The sequence below is a fragment of the Pinus tabuliformis genome, chromosome Q (genome assembly GCF_031772625.1).
Source record: "Pinus tabuliformis cultivar Carrire ecotype Pingquan chromosome Q, CPIR1, whole genome shotgun sequence".
Taxonomy (NCBI): Eukaryota; Viridiplantae; Streptophyta; class Pinopsida; order Pinales; family Pinaceae; genus Pinus; species Pinus tabuliformis.
Genome location: NC_142296.1, coordinates 1,212,540,310 through 1,212,551,580, shown reverse-complemented (window position 1 = coordinate 1,212,551,580; position 11,271 = coordinate 1,212,540,310). Strand labels below are relative to the sequence as shown.

Here is an 11,271-nt window from a genome sequence, read left to right as displayed (position 1 = left end):
ACCGTAGGTGACAGTGAGAGAAAGTGCGAAACCAAAGTTACATTGATTTTTAATGTCTTTCTCCCATTTCCAAAGCTTGATTTGAAGAGCTGAGGTCTGAGACTTGCTTAGGAGGAAAGTACAAGTGATGATAGACCCATACTAACTGCAAATAATCATGGTGATGATATTTTTGTGTAACACCCTCCTTCCAGACTTGGTCCAAATACTTAAAAAACAGTGTTTTACTCCCTATACGCGACATTGCCCTGAGCTAAACACGTGCGTATGTGGGTTTGTGTATACCCAACCCACGGATATGTCTTAAAACACTTAAAAAAATTAAATCTCCTTAATTTCAGGCGAAGATCATGAGTTTTCCTGTTGATTACCTATTAGTGCTTGTGGCCCAACTGTTCCCAACGAATTCCCAACTAAAAAACTGTGGGACATGGATTTTCATTGATGTCAATATGGCAATATTCAAGGAGTAGACAGAGCCACCAGATGAGCAGATGGAGACGAGAGAAGCAGACAGAGTTATAATAGAGTTCCTCGTTTGTTAGGAGTTGAACCGAAACAATCGAGCGGAGGGTTTCAGATCAAATGGAGTTTTGGGGTGTGGAGGTAAAACCTGGGGAGGTTCAGAGCTGTGATCCTGGAGATGGTAAATATCTCCACTTATCGCAGGCAGCCCTGGGTGAGATTCAAAATGCAAAGGAAAGTGAGAGAGCTCTCCTCAATGTTCATGTTGATAACAAGAAAGTTGTGCTTGGTGCGCTTACATATGGGAAATGTGACTAGTTTTCGTTGGATATTATGTTTTCTAAACCTTTCAAGCTTTCACACAGTTGCACCATAGGAAGCATCTTCTTCATTGGTTATACCACAGTTGTAGAAGAAATAGATGGTGGAATGGGAGGATATGATGACTCAGACTCTGATTCTAATGATGATTGACAAGCTCAGGCTCTGATGCATCGTGTTAAGTGAAATGGCCAAAGAGAAGCAAGACTTGCCAAGCCTGAGTTAATGAAAGATGGTGCGAAACAAGTGAAGCCTGAACCTGTGATAATTGATAAAGCAGCTGCAAAGGCTAAGCTGGGGGAAAGAATATCACTTCCTGGCAAGAAACTAGTGGAAAAATAAGAATACACTGATGATGAATGTGAGCCGTTGAATCAAAGAGCAGCAGATCCAACGGTCATCGCACGCAAAAGATGTGCGGACAATAATGCGCGGGAGACGTATAGGTAGGCGGTAAGCGGTATTCCCTGCACCGCCCACCGGGGTTCGGTGGTATCCGTATATGGCCGCGCGATCCAGTCACAATATGACGGGTGGCGGATGAAAACTGTTGCCCCCGTAGGTTAACACGTATGCAGTTTGTGAGATCGGGGCTTGCGACTGCTGTCCGATCGTGCGACAAACGATCAGATGGCGAGGAATATGCACGATGTTTAACGTGCGGGAAAAAGGACTGTGACCGTTGGATCACGATGATCAATAGTTGTGATTGTGAATGCAGCAGAGGCTAATATGGGTGCGATTACATGGGTTTTTGGAATAAAACAAGAACGAGCAAAGAGAGAGTTGTCTTCAAGTGTGGAGGCCATTGTTGAAGTACCCTGTCTTCATGAAACCCAAGACCTTCATTCGAAAATAAGAAGAGCAAAGTTTGAGCAGATGAACATTGATCTGTTTGAAAAATGCATAGAAATCGTAAAGAAATGCATCAACGACGCTGGAATGACGAAAGCCCAAATTGACAAAGTTGTGTTGGTAGGAGGTTCTACGCGAATACACAAAGTGCAGGAGATGCTTCAAGATTTCTTCGTTGGCCCAAACAGTATTTTACTTCCTCTGTAATTTATATTTGTCAGCTATCATTTTATTTTGATTAACACTAAAATCAAGCAATTCAGAGGAAATGACAATGACTGAGGAGGAAGCCTAAGAGACGGTGTAAGCGGAAACGAATGGAAAAAGGCGGTGGAAAGTGGAAATGATCAGTCAGAGGTGCTTGAAACACATAAAAACAGAAACACAAGGTGAAGTAATGTGAAGGCATGCATAATCTTTAAGAGAGGAAGCCGAAGAATAGGCTAGAGGCAGGAGAGACCAAAGAATCAGGAGAACTAGAGAAAGGCAAAAGCTCAGCAAGGTTGGGTGCAGAAAACTGCAGCAAAGTAGTTGATACTAGGATTGGGTTGGAGCCTCAAAACTGAACAGGACTATAGTCATTAGAGGTAGGTGCTCCTAAGTGCAAAACCACTGCGAAACAGAGTTGGTGCTCTGGAGGTTGGAGCCTCACTGAAGTCCAAGTTTGAGCTTGGAAACTATTCACAGTCAGATATATACTTATATTGTATTTATTTCATTTTACTGTCTTGAGTTTTAATAAAAACATTTATTCCAGTTGTTGGTTTCTGTGTTCTGTGTATACATATACATATCTATATATGCTTTGGCAATCCATAGAATAAAAAAATAATAAGAAATACTGATTCACCCCCCTCTCAGTATTTCCAACAAAAACTACTTTGGGAGAAGTATAAAAAGGCTTCAATGGGAAGGCCTAAAGGAGGAGAGAAGAGAGAGAAAGATCACTCTGCTGAGATTATCCCTGACCAGGTCTGAAGATCCTTGTTCTTCCTGGTGGGCTCCAGTATTGTAGCAATAATGCTACAACTCCTGGAGCTTCCTATCTCTAATTTTATCAACCTGGTAGTTCGTACAAACTTGGAAGCGACGGTGCTGTATGCACAAGTACTAGCTCTTGTCGCAGCTGTCACTTGGTCAGCTGGCACAAGTCCGCTAGGGCTCAAGCCAACTTCTATATGCTCTCAGAAGAAGCTTTCTAAATGATGGACGAAGGCTATCTCGAAGGAAATTAATCTATTTTGCAAAAATGAACTGAAAGCCAAAAAGAAACACAAACCCTAGGAAACCCTAGCAAACCCTAATTCTACCAGCTAGTCCTACTGATGCAAAGGAAAGAATGCAAACAACGAAAAGAGATGCCATTACTTCTAGGAAGGTAAAATGCATGTGTCTACGTTATCACTATCTGAAGAAAACATCTTTTTGTATTTTTGATTAAGTTGTTGAAATTATCATGCATGTGCTTCTAACTAGTTTTCCACTGTGCAGGGATGGATCAAGGGATGAAATGCTTTGGGAAAGGTTGGGATGGTACAGAGAGAGTCTAAGGGATCTCCAGTATCCTTTCTGAGAGTTTCACAAAGTCTGGATGACATGCAACCGTGTTCATGAACTTCTACAGGAAGTCTGCAGGGGCTTCTACAGGAAGTTTCTACAGGATGTTTACGAATTGGATTTTTGAGGATGGATGGTTGAGGGGAGATGCATGGATGGTTATGGAGGTAGGATGGGGGTCTGAAGTGACCCAGGAACTGATGGATGGAGTGGTGAGATGATGTGGAAAGCTGACTTGGCTTGAAGGTAGTTGAGACAACAATGGGGAAGAAGGTAAGGTTACTTGGCAAAAGAGAAGATGGGAGATGAGGGAACAGACTTGGTGATGGAGGAGCTGATCTGAACGAGGCTCAAATGAACGAGGAGGTGATGAAGATGCCCTGCATAGTGGTTGCTTGATCAAACCAACTACATCTTGCATGCAATCGAAATATCATGTGATCTATCTAACAAGTTAGTGAAATCGGTGGACAACAACCTTATTCATGAAAAGAATCACGTACAACCTGTGAACAAAACATTATCAAAGAGATATAAACGCATGAATAACTCCTACCAATCTATCTTAAACATAAGAACTACTTTAACCATCGAAAGCAACCTAAGTAACACAGCATGAATTAAATCTAAAGAGCAGATTTTTTCTCAAGAACGCAGCAAACACACATAAAGAGAAACAAGGGAGGTACTGGGCGCTTGAGATGGGCCCAACCCCAAGAGCTACAACCTCCCATGAAAGATTTAGAGCTGGTGCAAAGCTGGATCCATCTTTATTAATCAAGAAATGAAAAGTACATCAAAACTGTCCACAAGGAGAACTTGAACATGAGCTGAAAGCAAAGCTAATCTATTGCATAAAAATCGAACTACAAACTAGCTAACTAATGGCTAAAACAAAATGACTAACTAGCTACAAAATGACTAACCACTAGCTAACCCAAATGAGGCCCCAAGCCTTCTTATTTATACAATTTTGAGGACCCAACAGTCCTCCTAAAAGTTAGGGACTTGGCTGCCCAAGACTTGGAGTTAACAGCAATCCAACTTGACTTGCTTGGCTGCCCTTGAGCTGATTGATTCGGTGGCCCTTGAACTCCGAGCTGATGGTGGAGAATTCGAGGTAAGGGCCCATAAATGAGGGGGACACCTTCCTACAAATCCTCTAGCTTGTTCTCCCACGAATTTGGCTGCCAAGTGCTCATTAAGACCTTCAAATTTGTCTCCAAGTTGACCAAAAAGGCTACACAAAGCACCCATTAGACTTGTTGGCATAATGACTAACCAAATTCACTCTATTAACATAAAAATAATCAAAAACATGCAATAAACAAATGAGAATGGTGGACTAAGCCAAATTAGGAGGTTGAATGAGCCCAAATAATTGTACATTTTTGGGGCTCATCATCACCCCCCTACTGAAAGTGTTGCTCATCCTCTGAGCAACCAAATCTCTCCCCTTGTCTTTGATGGCCCTGGTGACTTCCTTGGCTAGCATCTCGGCCAATTTCTCCTTTGGCTTCCCGCTTTTCAAACTTTCCTGTAGAAACTCTTCGCTGGCTTCCTGTAGAAACAGTCTGCTAGCTTCCTGTAGAACGAATTTTCTCTGATTTTGCCTGCGGTATTGTCTCAACTTGTTCTGTTTTAGTGGCTTGTTGAAGGCTTACATTCACAGGTACACTGATAGTTTCACCAGATGGATTGGACTCGGACACTGCATCATTCAAATTTGAAACTTCTTTTTCCTCTTCTCTGAAAATCTACTTGCTCTGCAATGCTGTTTGTTAATACATCCTTTGTCTCAGAAGCTTCAAAATTTTCAGTCTCCTTTAGATATGCAGAATCATTTGCCAAGACATCCTCCATTTCTGCTGCTTTTCTTAGTGCCCTCAGCCTTGGTATGAATGTGCAAGTATATTCTTGTAGAAGGCTGAACCATGATCAGATTATGTCCAAATCTTGAAATTTAAACGGCCCCTCTGAAAAATGGTAGCTGCATGCAGAGCCTCAGTCAATCTTCACTGATAAGTACATTGTCCGCACAAACCAAAGGCATGCATAGAAATCTATTATACCGGTCAGAACAACAAATGAGTATGACATGATGGGCATGTAGCCAAAATATGAAATTCTAGAAACAAGTTTTGTCATCTCCAGCTTGGTGAATAAATAGAATGTGGCATAGAGAAACAAGTAGAATGCGGAGGAGCCTGCAGTCAAATAAGATCTCCACCACCGGTTGTAATCTTCACTGCACATTTCAACGTAGCACAAGATAACAGTGATTTCTGCACATGTAACCATGAGGATCACAAAGATAATGAACAGGAACCCAAATATACAGTAAGACTGATGCAGCCATATTGAAGTTAATCTGAAGAACAATCCAATGGATACAATTCCAAACCATAAAAGGACTGAGGCAAACATAGTCTCGAAAGGAACTATACCAACTGATTTTTTTCCATAGCAGTGCATTGAGAATAAAGAAAATGCAAAAGGAAATGCATGGAAACAAGAATGTGGCCTTCAGCATATTCCTCCTTTCTCCTCGTTTGGAGCTTGAACTTTTCTAAAAATCCCGTGGTCAGCCAACAGAAGCATCAACCCACAGAAGCTCCTCATGTTTTCTTTCTGCAGGGTTGTTTTCTGCCTTTCCTGTAGACGACATCCTGTAGAAACGCCTGTAGAGCATGATTAGGCCTTTGAGTGAGCCCGCTGCACTAGAGAAATTTGAAAATAGGTAGGAAACTCAGCGGAGGACGATAGATTAAGCCGATTGTGGAAGCAGAGGATGTATACTCTGAGTTAAACATGAGGCAAGTGCAAGTTGGCAACCATCTGTGAGTTTCAGCTGAGCGTTGATTAATGTTTGCGTGATTTGTGGTGAAGGAGTGCAGTGGCCAAGCGTGCGTGGCTTTCTAGAACTGCAGTAATGTCATGAATTGCTGTTGTTATTTATTTGTTCTCTGCTTGTATTCAATTCCATTAGTTGCACTTAGAGTTTAGAATATCCCCAACTGATTGTGTTTTGTTTTTGAACTTCACGTGAATGGCTGATCCATGCATGCGTGATTTTTGCCTTGCTGAGTGCAATTGAACGTGGCTCCCTTCTTGGCTGAACCCACTCATCTTATTCATTCATGCATTTCTTTAGATTAGATTCATGCAAACAGAGGAACAAGTTTAGTCACGTACCTGCAAGTTAAACGGCTGATTGTGAAGCGTGTTGCTGCATGCATGTGTTGATCTTCATTTGCTGCATGTATGGTGGCTTGACTGATGATTTATGGCTATTTTTTCTTGTGCAGGTGCCCTCTGGACGGATCTAAGCTGCACGCGTTCATTTCCACGTTCAACTCTGCCCGCTCAAGCTGCTGCTGCTGCATGGTCACAACCAGAACTTCTTTTTGCCATTTCTCCCAAACGGTAGATCGGTTTGATCTGAAACTCGGTGAGCATGTTCCTACCATCATTATGCATCTCCCATAGCAAATTCGTGATCAATGGATGCACGGATTTCGAGAAAAATGGAAAATGGCTGAAGATTTCAGAGCTCGATTTCTCGGAAACCGTGCATCGGAATCGGCTGAAACTGCTTGGGTAGGCTACTATCACCCACGTGCATCTCCCCATGAAACAAGTTTTAAAACGGATGCACGGATATGGAGAAAATGCAAAAATGGCTGATGGTGATGGAGGCTGATTTCTTGGAAACCGTGCACCGGAATTGCATGAAAACTGCTCAGGCATGTTGTCATCGACCTTGTACAATCCCCCATAAGATGGTTTGTCAAATGGATGCATGGTTCTCAAGTTATGGCAAAAACAAATTCTGCTCTATGGATTTTTGCTTCAAGGCACTTTGCATGTGTTTGCATGGTATGACAAAATGAATTTTGGCTGTGATGCAGGTATGGAGATGATGGAGGAGGAGTTGGAAGATTGCATGAGGGCTTCTGAACCCTTGAGGGAGCTACCATGCTTGCCAAACCACTTTTTGAAATGCATGCCTAGTTTCCCACAATTTCTACAGGAAGTTCCTGTAGAAGCACAATGAGAAGCACAATGAGGGGGACGAATGATGGAGAAAGGAAAGGGATGGACACACAAGTGATTTTAGGCCTAATCAACAGATTCCCACCATTAGATTCACTTCTGAAATTGTATTTGGCTCGTCCAAAGGTTCTACAGGATGTTTCCTGTAGAAATACAGAGCTTCCTGTAGAAGACACAGTTTTGAGGAAAGTAGCATAATGACATGAAAAAAATGATGGAAAAGGGGTGAGGAATGGAAACATGGATGTGGGTAGGCCTCATGGACATATTCCAAGCCTTCAGGTCCTCCTCGGAGATCAAGTTGGCTTTTTTGTAAGCTTCCTGTAGAAGATACGAAACTTCCTGTAGAAGGCACGAAAACTCCTTTGTCTTTGTTTTGAGTGATCCACCTGACCTACAATGTCCTTCTTGCAACCTGCAATGTCATTGCTGCAACATGAAATTATTCAATGGTGATTAGCTTTTTCTTTTTCTTTTTCTTTTTTCGCTTTTTTTTTTTAAAAACAACTAGGGCGCCTCATGGAGGTTTTCACCCTAATTGCCTGCCTTGGGCGCCTCCAAGGGAGGTTTTCACCCAAAGATCTTATTCTCTTTTTCTCTTTTTTTTTCCAACCCATTGACCGCCTCATGGAGTTTTTCAATCAATGAGCCAATCTAAGGCGCCTCCGAGGAGGTTTTCACCTTAGATTTCTATTTTCCTTTTTTCTCTTTTTTTTTCTTTTTTTCTTTTTTTTTCTTCTACCCTACCCTACTTGAAAAACAAAATCATTTTCAAGTATAAGAATACTTCCAATGGAGCCATGTGCACATCGAGATTAGAGAAAAAATGATGTGAAGGCTCGAAATGCATGCTCTGATAGGTAACCAGATCTCAGAGACCAAATGATCTGATCTTGAAGGGATCAAACATAGCTGAGGAAGAGAGTACTGCTGCAACTTAGTGACTATCTGGAACCATGTCTCAATATGGCTTTGATATTCTTGGTCCTTTTGCTGATCTGGATCATTCTTCATGTCACCTTCTATCATGATTTCCTCATCTTCCTCTTTTTGCTGATCTTTCTCTTGAGTACATGGAGGATTTGATGGTAACCATGAAGGAACTCTCTCGATCTCTGATTCTGATCTCTGCTCTTCATCAAGTGCAATCAATGGTTCTTTGATCTCCTCTTTTGAATCTTCTTTTGCTGGATGTGATCCTTCAATGCTTTCAAGATGATCTCTTTTTTGCAATGCTTTTCCTGAGCTATGGTGAAGATCATTGAGCTCAAAAGGAGTCATTTGCACATGTTGTGCTTCAGCTTTGCAATTGGGTTGAGCTGCTCCATTGCAGGGTTTTGGAAATGGAGGTGCGGGTGGTTGAGTGGAGGTGTGAAATTGAGATGGAGATGGATGGCATTGTGGTTGGGTAGGCATTTGAGGTTGCCTTGGTGGAGGAGGAGGCGATGGTTGTGGATGAGCAGGTGGTGGAGAAAAATGAGCAGGATGAGAGTTGTACTGGGGCCTCCACTCCTGATAAGGTACATTCCACTGAGGCTGTGGCTGAGCATAAGAGTGAAATGAATGAGAAACTGGTTGGGTATAATATGGATCTGTGAAGGAACAAGGAGGATATGACCAAGGAGGAGGTGTAGACCAGGAAGGATGAGCAGGGGGACCCCAAGAAGGCATGAAGGTGGCTTGGTAAGGGTCATAATAGGTCTCGGGTGTCCCTTGTAGTTCCTGCTGGTAGGGTATGGGTCCATGTGGCCTCCTTTGGTTCGTATAACGGAGTGATTCAGTGGCTCCCTTGGCTCTTTGATATGTAGCTTTGATTCTGGGCAAGGAAGGGCACTGATCTGTAGGATGGTATTCTTCACAGATGAAACACACTTCTAGAGAGTGCATTGGACATTCGTTCCTAGGATGCTTTCTAGTGCACCTAGGACAAAAAATGGCCAAAGCCCTCTTGGCTTCCTCTTGCTTCTTTTGGATCCGCAAGGTATCCAGTTGCATGGCAAGGAACTGCCTCATATCACTCTTGAAACCTTCGATCTGGTTTTCAAATTCATCTTTGGACAAGGGACTGCTCCAATCATTTCTGCTTGTAGCCATTTGCTTCAGAGGAGTGTTTCTTTCTTCTTCTCCCCTAGAGGTTCTTCAGATATGTCTTGATGTCCACCCAGGGGTTCTTTCATCACAGCCATCGAAGAAGAACGTTGGCTGTGTGAAGCAGTGGGGGGGTTGTGCAATCATTTTTCTAACTTATCTCTACTCCTACAAAGCATGAAATGAAATTTTTTTGGTTGTTTTTTCTTTTTTCTACTTCTACTTGCAAAACTGAAATAGATTGAACTGCAACTAACTATCTTGCTGAAATGAAAATGCGGAATTGAAATGAAAGCAAGAAAGGACTAATCTATTTTTCTCAAATGAAATTGCAGGAATGAAATGCTAGGCTACGCTTGCGAAATTGAAATGCTAATCTACGCTTGCAGAAATGAAATTGTGGAATTGAAATGCTAATCTACGCTTGCAGAAACGAAATTGCGGAATTGAAATTCTAATCTATGAAAGCAGGAAATGTCTATGCTACTTTTGCAGAATGGAAATGAAGTAAACTACTTAGCAGAAGGTTGTAGTAGAAAATAGAAGAATAGCAACAATCACCAATACTCTGCCGCTTCCCCGGCAACGACGCCAAAAAGATGGTGGGCTCCAGTATTGTAGCAATAATGCTACAACTCCTGGAGCTTCCTATCTCTAATTTTATCAACCCGGTAGTTCTTACAAACTTGGAAGCGACGGTGCTGTATGCACAAGTACTAGCTCTTGTCGCAGCTGTCACTTGGTCAGCTGGCACAAGTCCGCTAGGGCTCAAGCCAACTTCTATATGCTCTCAGAAGAAGCTTTCTAAATGATGGACGAAGGCTATCTCGAAGGAAATTAATCTATTTTGCAAAAATGAACTGAAAGCCAAAAAGAAACACAAACCCTAGGAAACCCTAGCAAACCCTAATTCTACCAGCTAGTCCTACTGATGCAAAGGAAAGAATACAAACAACGAAAAGAGATGCCATTACTTCTAGGAAGGTAAAATGCATGTGTCTACGTTATCACTATCTGAAGAAAACATCTTTTTGTATTTTTGATTAAGTTGTTGAAATTATCATGCATGTGCTTCTAACTAGTTTTCCACTGTGCAGGGATGGATCAAGGGATGAAATGATTTGGGAAAGGTTGGGATGGTACAAAGAGAGTCTAAGGGATCCCCAGTATCCTTTCTGAGAGTTTCACAAAGTCTGGATGACATGCAACCGTGTTCATGAACTTCTATAGGAATTCTGCAGGGGCTTCTACAGGAAGTTTCTACAGGATATTCTGTAATTCTTCTACAGGATGTTTACGAATTGGATTTTTAAGGATGGATGGTTGAGGGGAGATGCATGGATGGTTATGGAGGTAGGATGGGGGTCTGAAGTGACCCAGGAACTGATGGATGGAGTGGTGAGATGATGTGGAAAGCTGACTTGGCTTGAAGGTAGTTGACACAACAATGGGGAAGAAGGTAAGGTTACTTGGCAAAAGAGAAGATGGGAGATGAGGGAACAGACTTGGTGATGGAGGAGCTGATCTGAACGAGGCTCAAATGAATGAGGAGGTGATGAAGATGCCCTGCATAGTGGTTGCTTGATCAAACCAACTACATCTTGCATGCAATCGAAATATCATGTGATCTATCTAACAAGTTAGTGAAATCGGTGGACAGCAACCTTATTCATGAAAAGAATCACGTACAACCTGTGAACAAAACATTATCAAAGAGATATAAATGCATGAATAACTCCTACCAATCTATCTTAAACATAAGAAACTACTTTAACCATCGAAAGCAACCTAAGTAACACAGCATGAATTAAATCTAAAGAGCAGATTTTTTCTCAAGAACGCATCAAACACACATAAAGAGAAACAAGGGAGGTACTGGGTGCTTGAGATGGGCCCGACCCCAAGAGCTACAGCCTCCCATGAAAGATT

General features: G+C 42.1%; 1 pseudogene; it reads left to right on the top strand.

Annotated features, from left to right (window-relative positions):
* The first annotated feature begins 581 nt into the window (after positions 1 to 581).
* Positions 582 to 1,236, top strand: LOC149224137 (histone deacetylase HDT2-like; annotated as a pseudogene).
* Positions 1,237 to 11,271: the final 10,035 nt, after the last annotated feature.